This window comes from Protopterus annectens, chromosome 11.part0 (genome assembly GCF_019279795.1).
Source record: "Protopterus annectens isolate FY-2018-M chromosome 11.part0, PAN1.0, whole genome shotgun sequence".
In the NCBI taxonomy this organism is placed as follows: domain Eukaryota; kingdom Metazoa; phylum Chordata; order Ceratodontiformes; family Protopteridae; genus Protopterus; species Protopterus annectens.
The window spans coordinates 1528271118-1528288592 of record NC_056745.1 but is presented as its reverse complement, the minus strand read 5'-3'; positions in this window follow the sequence as shown (position 1 = coordinate 1528288592).

The window sequence follows — 17475 nt, the reverse complement described above, 5'->3', positions numbered from 1 at the left end:
GTCAGTAGCCATATTATTGTGTGACTGACATGATGATGGGAAGACATATATTCTCAATCCAAATCACGAGCTGGCCTTGACCGAGTACTAAACACAGCATACCGTTGCCATAGTTACAGAGTATGCATGGAATACAAAATATCTGAAATTCTCTTTTTTTTTAACTTCCTTTTACATGTGATGGTAGAAAATATTAATGCAAATACTGAATGAATAAATAAACTATCCGCTCTTTGTTTTCATAATTAGATATAATGATTCTCATGCTGCAATCTTACGTTAAAGAACGCCAGTGTTTGATGAAAACTAAACTGCTGCAAAATATGGATGGTAGTTAGGATTAATGAAGCTATACTGCAGTTACATATTAAAGGGAAACAGTGTATGCTGAGTTTTTGACTGATGTAAAATGTGATGTAGAGTACAATCTAATACTACAATTTGGAAATTGTCATTACTGACATAAATGTTGTTGACTGTTCTGCATCACATTTTGTCTGCCAAATATATAACACATATGTGGGAGACAGGAGAGTTTTATGAATTTATGACTTGTAGATATTGCCTATATTAGACATGCTAGTGATATACAGTCTGTAGGGTGCTGTCACCAGGATAGTGGATCGATAGAACTCAAAACATATCTAAATGCGTCTAATGGAATGCAGCTGCATGAAAAGGGACAAAATAACCCACAAGTGGCTTGCATTGTGGTACTCCTTGTGTGGTATTTGCATTGTAAAGAATAGCAGCTCAGCTCTGCTTGCACCATTTCCAAGGTAGGGACACATACTTGCTACTTTCAGCAGCTGATATAATGAATTTCATCTAAGCAGTTTCCTCAGCTGTGATCTTATCTAATTGTAGTAACTTGTGTGACAGTTTTCTGAATACTGATCACAAGCATCCTGCATAAATTAAAGATATGCTAGTGCTTAATGCAATAATGATTCAACTGCAAAAGCAGTAACTGCTTCAGTGAAACACCCATGTTATTCTGGTTAAAGTTGTTAAGGTAAGATTATACACAGCGTGCTGCAAACTATTACCTCAGTAGTTCTTAGAATAAGCACTGTGCTCAGTTGCAGTTGTTTAAAAGTTATACCCAAAATAACAGTGGGTTGTTAAAGTTTGCTAATAAGATATTGTCTAAATGTAGCATCTGGAAACATAGGTAATAAACTATGCACTCACATTCTATACTTATCCACTGTGAGAAAGAAAGCTGGAGAAAACTTCCATATATAGATAAGAAGCTGGTTTTATTTTAATACTTTACAAATGAAACAATATAAGCATGACAAGTTCATAAAGATTTTCTAGAGTATTAAGGTTCTAAACATCAGATGCATTGCTGTCTGTTTTACTTTTAGGAAAAAGTTCAAAAGGTAATATCCAGAGGATGCAATATTTTAAGTGTGTGAGCAAATCTTGAAGAAGAAATTCCCTGGGATTCAATAAATTATGTGTATGCTTTGCTTGAATACTACATGGAGTTTATGAGTTAGTGCGATTAGTAGCAGTGGTAATGGTATGGTTTATGAGTTAGTGCGATCAGTAGCAGTGGTAATGGTATGGTTTATGAGTTAGTGCGATCAGTAGCAGTGGTAATGGTATGGTTTATGAGTTAGTGCGATCAGTAGCAGTGGTAATGGTATGGTTTATGAGTTAGTGTGATCAGTAGCAGTGGTAATGATATGGTTTATGAGTTAGTAAGATCAGTAGCAGCGGTAATGGTATGGTATATCAGTTAGTGCGATCAGTAGCAGCGGTAATGGTATGGTTTATGAGTTAGTGCGATCAGTAGCAGTGGTAATGGTATGGTTTATGAGTAAGTGCGATCTGTAGCAGTGGTAATGGTATGGTTTATGAGTTAGTGCGATCAGTAGCAGTGGTAATGGTATGGTTTATGAGTTAGTGCGATATGTAGCAGCAGTAATGGTAGGGTTTATGAGTTAGTGCGATCAGTAGCAGTGGTAATGGTATGGTTTACGAGTTAGCGTGATCAGTAGCAGTGGTAATGATATGGTTTATGAGTTAGTGCGATCAGTGGCAGAGGTAATGGTTTGGTTTATGAGTTAGTGCGATCAGTAGCAGTGGTAATGCTATGATTTATGAGTTTGTGTGATCAGTAGCAGTGGTAATGGTATGGTTTATGAGTTAGAGTGATCAGTAGCAGTGGTAATGGTATGGTTTATGAGTTAGTGTGATCAGTAGCAGTGGTAATGGTATGGTTTATGAGTTAGTGCGATCAGTAGCAGTGGTAATGGTATGGTTTACGAGCTAGCGTGATCAGTAGCAGTGGTAATGATATGGTTTATGAGTTAGTGCGATCAGTAGCAGTGGTAATGGTATGGTTTATGAGTTAGTGCGATCAGTAGCAACGGTAATGGTAGGGTTTATGAGTTAGTGCGATCAGTAGCAGTAGTAATGGAATGGTTTATATGTTAGTGCGATCAGTAGCAGCGGTAATGGTATGGTTTATGAATTAGTGCGATCAGTGGCAGAGGTAATGGTTTGGTTTATGTGTTAGTGCGATCAGTAGCAGTGGTAATGGTATGATTTATGAGTTAGTGCGATCAGTAGCAGTGGTAATGGTATGGTATATCAGTTAGTGCGATCAGTAGCAGCGGTAATGGTATGGTTTATCAGTTAGTGTGATCAGTAGCAGTGGTAATGGTATGGTTTATGAGTTAGTGCGAACAGTAGCAGTGGTAATGGTATGGTTTATGAGTTAGTGCGATCAGTAGCAGTGGTAATGGTATATTCAGGCTGCTCATCGTACTTACACAAATACAAGCTTGGTTTCATGGTCAGCAGTAGTTTCTCCAGCCAGAAAACCATGCAGATCGGCATAGGTGCAGGAAGAGGATGCAATCAGGTTTGCTTACTTGGAAAAATTGCATGGACAGCTACAATGACTACCAGGGGTAAAATACTAATATACCTTCACTAATAACACAGTAAAAAAAAGTCTACTCATTGCAATGTACAATAAAAAAATGGATAATGAAACAATGGGGGGGTTTAAACAGGAAGGGCAAATGCAAGGAAATGTACACTGGCAAGGAGAGTGTGCTGATGAAAATAGGCACAGACATAAATGATAGAAATGAATAAAGAGTAAGAGGGCATAGTAAATATGTCAATGTCCCCAAAACAGGATATGTAAAGTTATGTGCACTTCCAGCACAAGTCAGTAGAGTAACCTTAAGCTTATATCTAGATAGCACAGTACATACTGTTATTTATACATCCTGAGCAAGTTTATTATGATATAAACACACATTATAGTATACATGTGACAGTCAAATACGATTACATGTCAATGGAGGTGAATGTTTGTGATATAAACATAGCTGACATGCTCACTAGACAGGACAACTAACAAGGATGGTATATAAATTAGGGGAGTGTGCATACTTTGAAGATCTGAAAAATGACTTGCTTGAGTATGACTGACATATTCCTATAACTATCAACCTAGCAAATAACTCCTGGATAAATATAGACAGAAACAGGCACAATCATGGACACTTTTTACAAAATTAAGACCATTAAGTTGTGGCATCAACCAAATATGTGAGTGTAACTTATTATACATGTTCTTCAGGAACAGATGTATACAACTGTAATGATTGTCAGCATTCAATAAGGGGAATTCACCTCACCTAAGAGCCAATTATGGACAGTTGATAGGTTTTCATGACAGATAAGCCACAGTCTCCATCTGTATGAATCAAACCCATGCTATCAATGTCGTCAATGAGCTGTGTATTTCCTGGGTGCAACACAGAAAGACATATCACAGAGGCATCTAGTAGAACACCTTGAAGGGAAGTCTGCACTGTCAAATCCTAAGAGGTATACATCTCAAAGATTTGTTGTGTATGGCCTACCTGGTGTGTGGGAGCTCACTGTGCCAAATGTGATACACTAGACTAAAGCATCCCTGGTTGATGTAGGTATCAGCCATATGGGTAACAACACATACAAGCACCACACTACTATGAGTGGATTCCGTACATACAGCTGGGTATTGTATTCATTGGACACGTAATACAAATGGATATTGTCTGAAGCATCTGCACTTGATGTGTGAATTAAGAATTGATTAATTGTACAGCAATATGTGAGAATAATGGCAATCCATCAACTATGACCACGTGCACCAGCAATATGTGAGAATAATGGCAATCCATCACCTACGACCACGTGCACCAGCAATATGTGAGAATAATGGCAATCCATCAAATATGACCACGTGCACCAGCAATATGTGAGAATAATGGCAATCCATCACCTATGACCACGTGCACCAGCAATATGTGAGAATAATGGCAATCCATCAACTATGACCACGTGCGCAGAAAGTAAAGCAGTGCAAAGTTAAGTGTCAGTGACTGAGGAAGATGTCACTGTAATATTGTACACATACCAAACAATACATGGAACACACTGTATAAGCACATGTCAAAAGTCAAGACATATAACACTTGATCACTGTACCCCTGGCCCTGACATTGCCATTCAAAATTATTATACTGCCATTAAAGCCTGACATACAGCCATATTTGTTCATGCAAACTATCAGGTGGTAATACTCATGTAATGCATTGGTACATCCATGATCCAACACAGTCACAATATAGCTGTACATAAGCTACAATTGTACTTCTTGGGGTACATATGCTCATAGGAAAGTACTAGGCTAATGGCCCAAGAGGCCATAAAAGCCTAGCCAGATTTAACCCGAGTCTACCAATTTTCAATAGCTAGGTGAAGGAAATTCACAGACATATGAGCCTATGCTATGGTATGTAATACTGACTGCCTCTGTCCATGAAGGAAATGGATGCCACCCCAGGAGTAAATTTACAATTGCACATCAGTTGATCTAGGTTGCCCTTGAAGAGGGCGAGGAAAGGGCTTTACTTCATTTGACTGAGAAGCCTGTTACAGAGAAGGTGTAGTCTCTGAGAGACTATATATCTCTCCAGCAGGATTTATTTATGTCAGAGTTAAGGTTAAGATCCTTGGAATGAATGACCTTCATCCATTTTGATTTACGAATGTGTAACACTTCTATCAGGGTCTGACTGGACACTGCCCTGTAGGCCAGACACAGATTGCCCATTAGTAGTCTGTAGGAGGCAGAATACAGTGCTAGGGCTTTCAATCTTTCTGTGTAGAATTTGTTTTATATAACCTGTATCTGCCTGGTGAAAAGACCCTGGGCTCACTCCAGGTCTTGAAGATGTCTAGTGAGGTGCATGCCCAAGGGTGCACTGTACTCAATTATGTGTGTGATGACAGCCGAGAACAATGGAATTATAGCATACTTTTATCTGGATGCCATGCCCCACTTCTGAGTTGTGCCACATAGAAGGACTTTTTCACCACTGTGGACATAGGGTGGTTGAAGGTCAGATTAGTATCAACCTGAGTACCCAGATCACATACCACTAGGTCTACTCTTACAGGGTTGCTGTCTATATTGTAATTAGGTCTGGTATTTGCTTTCCAAAAGGGAATAATTATGATTTTTTTGCATTTAGAATCTCTCCATATCTATGGCAACAATCAAGTGTGTGTGTGTTAATCCTTTCTGCAGTATATTTATATTGTTCATGTATTCAGTGATTGCCCCCAATTTGCAGTCATCTGCAAACTTGGTCATAAAATGACTGTTATGTTTGAATTTACTTCTGAGAAATAAATACTGAGCAGGAAAGGGCCTAGTACAGAGTCCCGTGGTACACTCCTTGTGACTGGCCTCTTGTAAGAAGTGAATTCACCCACTTTGACAATATGTGCCCTGTCAGTGAGCCAATTAGCTACCCACCTGATGATATAGAGGTTTATTCCCAGCTGAGAGAGCTTGTTCTTAATACCCGAGTGGGGAATTGTGTCAAATGCCTTGTACTTGTCAATGTAGGCATGATGCACAATTTTGCCTTCATCCATGGCTTTGTTGACCTTCTACAAAAAGTCAGCCAGACTTAACAGACATGATATACACTTAATGAATCTGAGCTGGGTAGATTCCAGAGTTTGGAGATTAACTATGTCCTTATTGATAAAGTCCATAATGAATATTTCCATGGCTTTACTGATGAGCCTATTCAAGTGCATGTGTCTATAATTCCCTGCATATGTTGATGGTCTCTCCTAGTGTAGAGGGATGACTGTTGTTGTCCATGCTGTGCCAGAACATAGCCTGTCTGGAGGCTGTAGTTAAATAGGGATCCAAGTGGGCCGGCTAAGTCAGGTTTGAAGTCATTTCAAAGGCAAGCTGGGATGTTGTCAGGGCTGATTGATGCTATGATTTTAGTTTTAGAGAGGGCAGAGATGACCAGTTCTCTTGAGATAATACACTGAGGAATGGTGGCAGGTATACTTTGAATGAAGACCCATGGGGACAGGAGGGTTGAAGTTTGATCCAAATCTGTCAGCTAGCAGGTTGTCTATTTTCTCTTGTTGAATATGGCTGGTGCCATCCATGAACAATTCTGTGCATAGCTGGGTATTTCCCTTAAGCTTTCAGCTGCAGTTACAAAATGCTTTGTGACATTACCTACAAAGACAACATTGGATATAAATTACATGCACCATAGTGGAACTGTTAGCACAGTCATTGAAGTTATCTTATTCTCATACCATTACATAGGTTGTACATCGTATGCCAATACGTTCATCAGTGGAAATGTGTGTTTGAGAACACTGACATCATATATGAACAAATTACAACTGAGGTAGATGTGGCTCATGCAGAACATTTACTGACACAAATACTGAAAGTCCCACAATGCTGTCATTGAAAACCTGAATAATCCTGGTAAACAGCAACACAACTGTGTATACAGTGAATTCCCCAAGGTTGCAAATGAATCTGAACATGTCATATATGTGTGTATATAACAGCATTACAACATTTAATGAACCCAGGGATATGTGCCCATGTAATCAGTATGATGTAATATTGCTGTATATCAGATAACATTTCCAGATGCTAAGTATACACATGGACACCTGTGTCATGCTGCAGTTGTCACAGTAATGGGTGAATGAGAACCACGTAGAATGTCAATATACTCCACTACAAGAACGTGCCTTAGTAAGACCACAATGCACATTGCATCATCCCATGGCAATCCTCCTCAGGAAGCATATTACTACAGCTGTTATAAAAGGAACATGCAACCAAATAGTAGCAGTGGCCAACAATACAGTTGCTCAAATCACAGATTGGAATACACTGTTGTAGGGCCACAGTACATCCACACCTCAGCATAGGACATGTGGAAAACAAAAACATTGATATAGGCAATCTTCAGAGGGTAATAAGGCATTACTAGGCTAACAATCAAGAGCACATAAAATCCTAGCCATTATTAAACCATTTATACACAAATTGCTATATCTATGTGATCGAAGATACTAGGTGTATGAGTGTATGTGTTTGATTTTATTACAGGCTGCCTCTGCCCATATGTTGCGCCACCCCATGACAGAATTAGCAATCGTACATCCAATGGTCTGGAAATGGCTTGCACAGGGTAATGTAGGGGCTATTCTTCACGATGTCAGTATGCATATTTGAGATGATGGCATCCTCAGTGTTCCACAGAAAGGATGCTATGTGTATAGAGAGAAAGGGGATATTGGATTCATGGGACCATGTAAAATGTTCTCCAGAGTGGGTGTCAAATGAAAAGAGATTCAAACCATCATACAGTGACCGTAGTATATCATCAACCACATACCAGTTGATTGATGTCTGATTCAACATAACATCTGTGTAAGTATACAAGCTGGATTCTCTACAATGTAAGAATAGCATCACTACAGATGTCTGACTTTAACGGTGTCAGAGTGCACTTTAAAGATGATGACATCATCTTTGTCTGCTGAGAAGAAGATGCTTTGGAGGAGCATCTGATACACATATGGATTCATACCCCAATGTAAAATGGTCTCTTCACTGATAGTTGAATGATTACATACACTCATATTGACTGCTGTGAGATTAGAACCCAAACCTAACTGATTACACAAGCTAAATAACACATCGTTTAATCCTAGTGCCAACACAAATGAATGAGTTGAATATTATCAAAGTGCACTATATAGAGGACATCATCGGCAGTGTCCGGTGAGAAGAAGATGCTGGGAAGAGAGTGTGATATAGATATATACTCACATCCTTGTATAAAATTGTCTTCATACTGATAGTTGAATGATCACACACAGTCAAGTTCATTGCTATGAGATTAGTATCCCTACTTATCTTTTTATTCAAGCTGGAGACTGTAGTACTATGGACTAACACTACAGCACAAGTCTGACTTTAACACTATCAGAGTGCACTTTATAGGGGATGACATCATCAGTTTATGCTGAGATGATGATGTTAGGAGGATTGTATGATATAGATGCGGACTTACATCCTGGTGTAAAATTGTCTCGAGAAGGATAGTTGAATGTTCAGACACACACATTCAACTTGACCACTGTGAGGCTGGAACTTCTTCATAATCCAGGTAATACAAGCTAGAGAATGCAGTACTTAACACTAGCACTGCACCACAACTGTTACTTTAGCCGTATCAGAGTACACTTTATATATGATGACATCATCAGTATATGCTGAGAAGATGATGCTGGGTGGATTGTGTGATATAGATGTGGACTCACATCCCGATGTAAAATTGCCTCCAGAATGATAGATAAATGATCACACATGTACTCAATTTGACTGCTATGAGATTAGAACCTCTAACTATTTAGTTATACAAACTATAGAACACAGTACTTAATGCTAGAGTCAGAGCAAAGGTCTGACTTTAATACTATCAGAGTGCAGTTTATAGAGGATTACATGATCAGTGTATGTTGAGAAGATGATGTTAGGAAGTCTGTATGAAATTGCTGTGGAGTCATGTACCATTGTAAAAGCATTTTCTGAATGATGCTAGAGAAATGGCAGCATGACCTGGAGTCAAGCTCTTCTGACTAAACACACATGTTGACTGCTGTCAGATTCAATCCTTATTTAGCTAGTTACACAAGCTAGAAAACAAAGTACTTAATGCTAATGTTATGGCACAGGTCTAATTTACCACTCTCAGAGTGCAATTTATAGAGAATGATATCATCAGTGCATGGTGAGAAGATGATGCGGTGTCATGTACTAGTGAAGAAGTATTTTCGGAATGATACTTGAGTAAGGGCAGCAGGACCTGGAGTCAAGCTCTTCTGACTATGCAAACACACACTTAGACATGAAGATATACACACAAGTTGACTGTTGTGTGATTCAATTCCCTACTTAACTAGCTACACAAACTGGAGAACTTAGCACTCATGTCATCACAGACATCTGATTGTATCACTGTCACAGTGCTATTTATAGAGGATGACATCATGATAATGGTTGCTGGTAACACATACTGTTATGAGACGTGTGCAAAGCCTGGACTTTGGATTTGCTTTTGTGCTTGCAAATATACACAGAAACGTTAAAAGACATCTTGATAACATAGGTGAAAAAACTGTCATAAAGGCATTTTGCAGAACTGAGACATACATGTACCTGTTTCTTAGCATGTTGTTTAATTAAGGCACTCACATACACAAAAACATACACACACACACACACACACACACACACACACACACACACGCACGCGCGCACACACACACACACACACACACACACACACACACACACACACACACACACACACTATGGAAATGCTAGTATTGCAAGTGTGGAGGTATGTTTCTTCATATTTAGATGGAGTGATGTCCACATTAATAGAATTTAGTGACATTATCAGTGTGATATGATAATGAATGACCAATGTCCATTTCCAGTATAAATCCATACCAAATGTAACAATGCAGTTATGGTCTGTACAATGCAGTTATGGTCTGTATTTCTTCACTCTACTTGACAATGGCCCAGGTACTGATATATCATTTGCAAGTGCATTGCTGCAGTGCACACATGAATATCCGAATGTATGTGTTCAGTCAAGCACAAATGTTCCTGGCCTTCTGGTGTATTTATAAATGCCTTTCCATGTATAGTAAAAGCAAATCCCAGTAACCAGAATAAGCTATACTAAACACTTATTTACACAGCACATTGCTGAGAAACTGATTTCCATGGATGGCAGCAAAGTGTTAGCGCATGCGTGATTCACATTTCATGAATTAAACCTGAACTTGTGAAGTAGTAGCTTGCAAGCATACCTTTCAACCTCTTACACAAAAAATCTGGACAAAGTTCTACAAAATGTGCCCAAATAGAGGGATATATTTTAAATGTCGCTCTTATAATCTTAGAATGTTGCTAGAGTAACAAGGTTTGATTTAACATACATTTTTTTTTACAAATTTTAAGTCTGAAACTCAAATGTATGTCATTATTTAGTGACTTCAACCATCAGATTATCCCAGTAATTTGCCAGAAAACCACAAATCTTATGAGGAACAGATTAAAAACAGGAGGCAAATATCTGGACATTCTGTGAAAATCTGGACAGTTGAGAGCTATTTTGAGGGTCACATCGGTAGGGTAGATGAGGAAGGAGGTGCAGACAAACAGGACAAAAAGGATGACATAGTGATGGTGATGAATGTAAAAGGTTGTGAGACACCATGATTGGGGAAAGGTAGGGGACATCAGAGGAACATGCCTGTTAAGCGTGGGAACAGTGCAAATCTAGTCATCACTCACAGAACTGTCATCACGGTCCCTTCCCTGGTTCCCTGTGAGGCTGTTTGACATGGGAGTCTCTTTTCTTTTCTAATGAGCAAACTCTCCAGAGAACTGATGCAGGCACAAAGGCCAGTTTCTATGACATCACACCATCCCTGGCAGCTCCTTGTGGGTGATGTAATCACCACCTCCAACAATACTCCCTAAGGCTACCAATGGACTAGCAGCTGAGGCAATGTTACCTGATTTGGATAGGCCAGGTAGAGCAGGGCTGTGGATGCAGTACTGCCAGGTTGTGGCTCAGAGCCGCTGAATGTCAATGTGGCAGCTGGTGGAGGGTTGGCAGGCTAAGTCATGGCAGTTTGTCTACCTCCTTGTGCTGAAAAGCATTTGTTTTATTGGAAGAAAAGTATAAAATCAGGACAGCATCTTTCCAGTTAAAAAATACATAAATAAAAGAAATAAGGGCGGTGTGAGACAAAAAGAAAAGAAATGATTAGAACCATTATATGTATGTCACATTCATGTTGTATTGCAATAAATATACTTTTATTATTATATTTAGCTATACAGATTTACCAGTCCAAAAAAGGGTTGTAAATTGTTACAAGTAATCTTTGTATATGTAGATATTCCTTATAAGATTTTATAGATACTTCAGCTTAACTTAACCACATGGCATTAAAGCCAATATTGCTGCAATTAAAATTTAATAAAATGATATTTGTTGAATGAGAATGTATAGATTACTTGTGAGAATTGAACTCACCTAATCTGAATATAGTATTACACGTGGCAAATACAATTACCAAGAGGGATAAAAAAAAGCATGCATGTTTTTATAGTAAAGATCTGCATGGCTAAGTTGCTACTAATCTATAGAATACAAATATATTTAATACAATAATTGTCATTTGTACTGCATATGTACTCCTTGCCTCTCTGAGTCTCTCCAATCTCTCGGCATGTGCCTCCCTGCTGAAATTAGCTGTGTAGCTGTAAAATAAAGGAGAGAAAAAGAGACCCAAAAGAATTATGCATACCAGTCTTAGCTATCTACAACTTTCTAGAACATTTAAAGTTGCTTTACCTGTATACTTACACAACCACATGATGTCAGCAGTTCTAAACTCTGCCAGCCACTGGTTAAGTTGTGCCTATGTGAAATTAATAGATTTACAACATTTTTAACATTTTTAAATTTTTATATAGCCGGTTTTACATATGAATTAGTATAACAGGCTTATTCTATTTAGTTCTGGTTTTATTTTATTTTCATTCTTATACATTTTATACCTATTAATGTGCTAATATTAGTTTATATCAACTACAGGAGGTTGAGTGAAAAGGATCTAGTTCCCTTTTTTTAAGAATTTTCTATATTTATTGTGGTCTTTTTAAGATTTTTTATATTTGTTTTGGTTCATTTTAACTTAAGTGAATTATTGCATTATTGGTTAATTAGTGTGTATATATAAATACGTGGTTTGGTAGTTAAGTTTGTTCTGGTGAAGTCCCTTCATAAGGGAAGAACCCGCTTAAACTGTTTGTGTGTTTCTTAATAAAGCTGCTATTGGTTCCAGCAAGATGTTCAGCACAGTTTTCTTGGTTCAATTTCGGATTTAGAGGTGTGGAGTGATCAGTTATCATATTTAATACAATCATTTTCATTTGTACTGCATATGTACTCCTTGACTCTTTGAGTCTCGGCATGTGCCTCCCTGTTTGCTGAAATTTCCTGTGTAGCTGTAAAATAAAGAAGGAGAAAAAAAGAGACCCAAAAGAATTATGCATACGACTCTTGGCTATCTACAACTTTCTATAACATTTAAAGTTGCTTTACCTGTATACTTACACAACCACATGATGTCAGCAGTTCTAAACTCTGCCAGCCACTGGTTAAGTTGTGCCTATGTGAAATTAATAGATTTACAACATTTTTAACATTTTAAAATTTGTATATAGTCGGTTTTACATATGAATTAGTATAACAGGCTTATTCTATTTAGTTCTGGTTTTATTTTATTTTCATTCTATGTATACATTTTATACCTATTAATGTGTTAATATTAGTTTATATCAACTACAGGAGGTTAACTGAAAAGGATCTAGTTCCCATTTTTTAAGAATTTTCTATATTTATTGTAGTCTTTTTAAGATTTTTTATATTTGTTTTGGTTCATTTTAACTAAAGTGAGTTATTGCATTATTGGTTAATTAGTGTGTATATATAAAGACGTGGTTTGGTAGTTAAGTTTGTTCTGGTGAAGTCCCTTCATAAGGGAAGAAACCGCTTAACCTGATCGTGTGTTTTTTAATAAAGCTGCTATTGGTTCCAGCCAGCTGTTCAGCGCAGTTTTCTTGGTTCAGTTTCGGATTTGGAGGTGTGGAGTGATCGGTTATCATATTTAATACAATCATTTTCATTTGTACTGCATATGTACTTCTTGACTCTCTGAGTCTCGGCATGTGCCTCCCTGTTTGCTGAAATTTCCTGTGTAGCTGGAAAATAAAGAAGGAGAAAAAAAGAGACCCAAAAGAATTATGCATACCAGTCTTGGCTATCTACAACTTTCTATATCATTTAAAGTTGCTTTACCTGTATACTTACACAACCACATGATGTCAGCAGTTCTAAACTCCGCCAGCCACTGGTTAAGTTGTGCCTATGTGAAATTAATAGATTTACAACATTTTTAACATTTTAAAATTTGTATATAGTCAGTTTTACATATGAATTAGTATAACAGGCTTATTCTATTTAGTTCTGGTTTTATTTTATTTTCATTCTATGTATACATTTTATACCTATTAATGTGTTAATATTAGTTTATATCAACTACAGGAGGTTGACTGAAAAGAATCTAGTTCCCATTTTTTAAGAATTTTCTATATTTATTGTAGTCTTTTTAAGATTTTTTATATTTGTTTTGGTTCATTTTAACTTAAGTGAATTATTGCATTATTGGTTAATTAGTGTGTATATATAAAGATGTGGTTTGGTAGTTAAGTTTGTTCTGGTGAAGTCCCTTCATAAGGGAAGAAACCGCTTAACCTGTTCGCGTGTTTCTTAATAAAGCTAGTATTGGTTCCAGCCAGCTGTTCAGCGCAGTTTTCTTGGTTCACTTTCAGATTTGGAGGTGTGGCGTGATCAGTTATCATATTTAATACAATCATTTTTATTTGTACTGCATATGTACTCCTTGACACTCTGAGTCTCGGCATGTGCCTCCCTGTTTGCTGAAATTTCCTGTGTAGCTGTAAAATAAAGGAGAGAAAAAGAGACCCAAAAGAATTATGCATACCAGTCTTGGCTATCTACAACTTTCTATAACATTTAAAGTTGCTTTACCTGTATACTTACACAACCACATGATGTCAGCAGTTCTAAACTCTGCCAGCCACTGGTTAAGTTGTGCCTACTTGTGCCATTTCAGGTCACTGTAATGGTGCTTGCACTGCTCTCCAGTGTGTGGCATGCCAGTCACACTGGAGAAAGCCTTGGCTAGGCTGTTCCAAGCCTCAGCCTTATAATGAGACCCAGTATAGTCCCCCTGCAGCATCCAATGGCTGTACCCTTCACGAGGAGTTCAACCAATATTTTTGACTCTTCCATACCCCGCACACTTCCCATCTCCAGCCATATCTGCAAAGGTCCTCCCACAACAGTTAAAATGTTTTCCCACCAATTTATTCATGACAGAGTATTTTATGACCAGTGCACAAATATACACATTCATGTCAATTGCGTTTGCATTATGGTATGCAGAGAGAAACATTGCCAAACAAAGAAGGGAGTTTATGAAACAGCAAAGATAAGATCACAGTTGCCACTGATTTATGGCTTGTGTGCTGCTATATCTGGTCACACTTTGTTCAATGCTCAACACTGAAATTCTAAATTGTGAAATCCTAAATTACTTGGTGTTTAAGCCATGACTTTGAAGGGATTAATGGGATGGATTGCCACAAATCTTGTAGAGACTTACCCAGTGTTAAAGACAATTTGTACAATGAAGGATTCAAGCCTATGTAAAAAGGAATGCATATATTTCCACACAGGTGATCAATCATCATTGCCTTATAAGACCTATTTATCAATGATGTTCATTAAAGATTTGCAGCTTAATTAGTGACTGGTGCTATAGTTCTATTAAGACTGTATGTGTATAGGTGTGACATTGCACCATCCTGGATTATGCATTCTCATCTGTGTTGCAGGACTAATGTCTGACAATATACTGGAAATGGAAATAATTTCATAACCTTAGTAACAGATTTGTGTTTTGTGTTACATACCTCACATAACTTTCTGTCCCATAGTCATATCTGTGTTATGAGAGGGTTTTAGATGATTGCCAGTAAACTATTGTGTCCATTGCATATGTGCAGTTGCATTTGTTATTACATAATCTTCATTGTCATGATAAACCAGATACCCACATAATACATGTAATACCTAGAAAAGTAAGTCTGTACTCAACCAACTTGCTATATATAACTATTGGCATGCTGTATTACCTTTATAATCACTTTTTATGAAAAAGTACAGTGGGATACCATAACTAAAAAGTAGATTATGCTGGATTAGAACCTCCACTCACCTCCATCCTGATTATGAATTAATTCCATTTACACCTGGTGCCACAGGGAAAGCTATGCAGTAGGTGTACTTTCCACACCTAGTACTGTCCAGAGTGCTGAAAACTACTTCTCAACACTGATCCTGTTTGCGTGATGGAAGGCAAACCAAATTAAATGTTACCCTTTATTCCTGAAGTTGTAAACCCTGCTTGCGTATAGGTAGGCAATGTGCAAATGTAAAAGACAATAGTGAACATATATTATTTGTGGAAACACTCATCATGATGATTCCACAGTAAAAATAACTACTGTGGTACTTGAACCCTGTTTATCATTCTTCTCTCTTGTTTATCTCAATGCAAAGACATTTGGGGAACAGGTGTAATTTCTGCAGTCATTACCATCCATGTTGCTGACCAACGTTCAGTGCTGCTAAGCATGTTTGCACTTTATAAAGCAACTGACATTACATTTTCAACCAGGTAACCATGTTTGCACTATGTCTCATGCCACATAAATGGTAAATCCAAAAAAAAAAAATAGAAAAGATATAAAAAAGTGAAACAAACTTTAAACAGCTCTAGATATGAACCATCAGCCTATTGCTCTTACAAAACACAGCTGTAGTGCATTATCTCTCTTTGCCACAGACACTGCTTTGCAACACCAAAAAATCATGTGCATACAAGCAATTCACATTTCATAACTAGTATTAACAGTTCGTACACTTGAACATTCTCAGTTGGTTTTTGTATATGTGTGGCTGACACATTGAATACAATAAGTGATCACACAAACACTTATGAATATGTCTGCAGAAATGCAGCTCTGTCTTCTCTTTGTATTCTGGTCATTCTTTCTTATCTCTGCTTTAATATCATACATGCAGTCTGTAGTGCATTTTCTATCATTATGATTTAAATGTGTGATACAAAGACATAACAGTGAACAGTTTTGAGTAAAGACAAGATATTTGTGCTAATATGAACAGAAAATATACATGTGTGGTATTTTGCTTTATTTATAAGTTCACTGATGTTAGTTCCACGTTTGCTATGTGTAACCTCACTGACACACCCACTTTATGAAAGGGTGTCTGAATTGCTTTTGTGTTTTCCTTCACTCACACTAATCATTCACAGATGCAAGCCATTAACACCTAACAGTGGTGTAGAGCACACACTATGTTTATATCTGACACATTAAATCAAAAGTTTGGTATTAACAATTCTAATGAGTACATACCTCATTTGCATCTTCACAGTACTCAGATGGCTAAATCTATATTATATAAAGGGAACTGTGGAGCTAGGGAACTTAAAGGTGAGGAGACTTGCGTATTCAGGCAAACAATATTTGTATTTTTGAAGCTGATTTTTCTGCAGTGAATCCCATTTATTTTGCTAAAGTATGTTTCTATTATTCAAGGACATTTTAGATTTTGTAAACTTTTTGAAATGTATTTGTATAGCCAGGAAGAAAAATAAATTTTATCTGCATGCACGTCTTATACTTCACTGTTGGCATATGTAGTTTCTGAAGGCATTTACATTTATGAGACAAACAGGTTATAATTCCTGCACAACTATGTTCTTAATATTTGTGTTCACAATTTCATATGGTATTGGAAAGAAATGTAATGTACATTTCACTGACACTGGTGTTATGCTTCTCATATGTCCAGGGCAACATCCGCAGGAGTGGTGGCACTGTGGAACAGTGAAAATTGACTGGCATTCATAAATTGATTTATTTGCTATTTGTCAATGATAATTGTCATCCACTAATCAATTGCATACCTTTTCAGTCTTCAGTATATAACATGTTGACAGAATGGTTGCATTTACAGACCCCTTACATCTTTGTTGGAGTGTGTAGGGGTGCAACCTCCCATTCTGTTGACTTAAAAAAGAAATATGTTTCAAGTGCTTTTATGTTGAAAATGTATAGACAGCCTGATAATTTTGTAAGTGCTAAACATACCTTGATCTCTGCAGGTATTGGTTCCCCTCACTTTGCCCTTGTTGTCAGGCGAGGACAACAGAATTTGCAGCGTTCCTGGAGTTTGTTTCTTACCACAGTGAATAAGCCACCCAAGACTGGATAACCAAAAATAACTTAATATAATGATATGCTGAGTGCTTTTGATCAAACAGAACTGT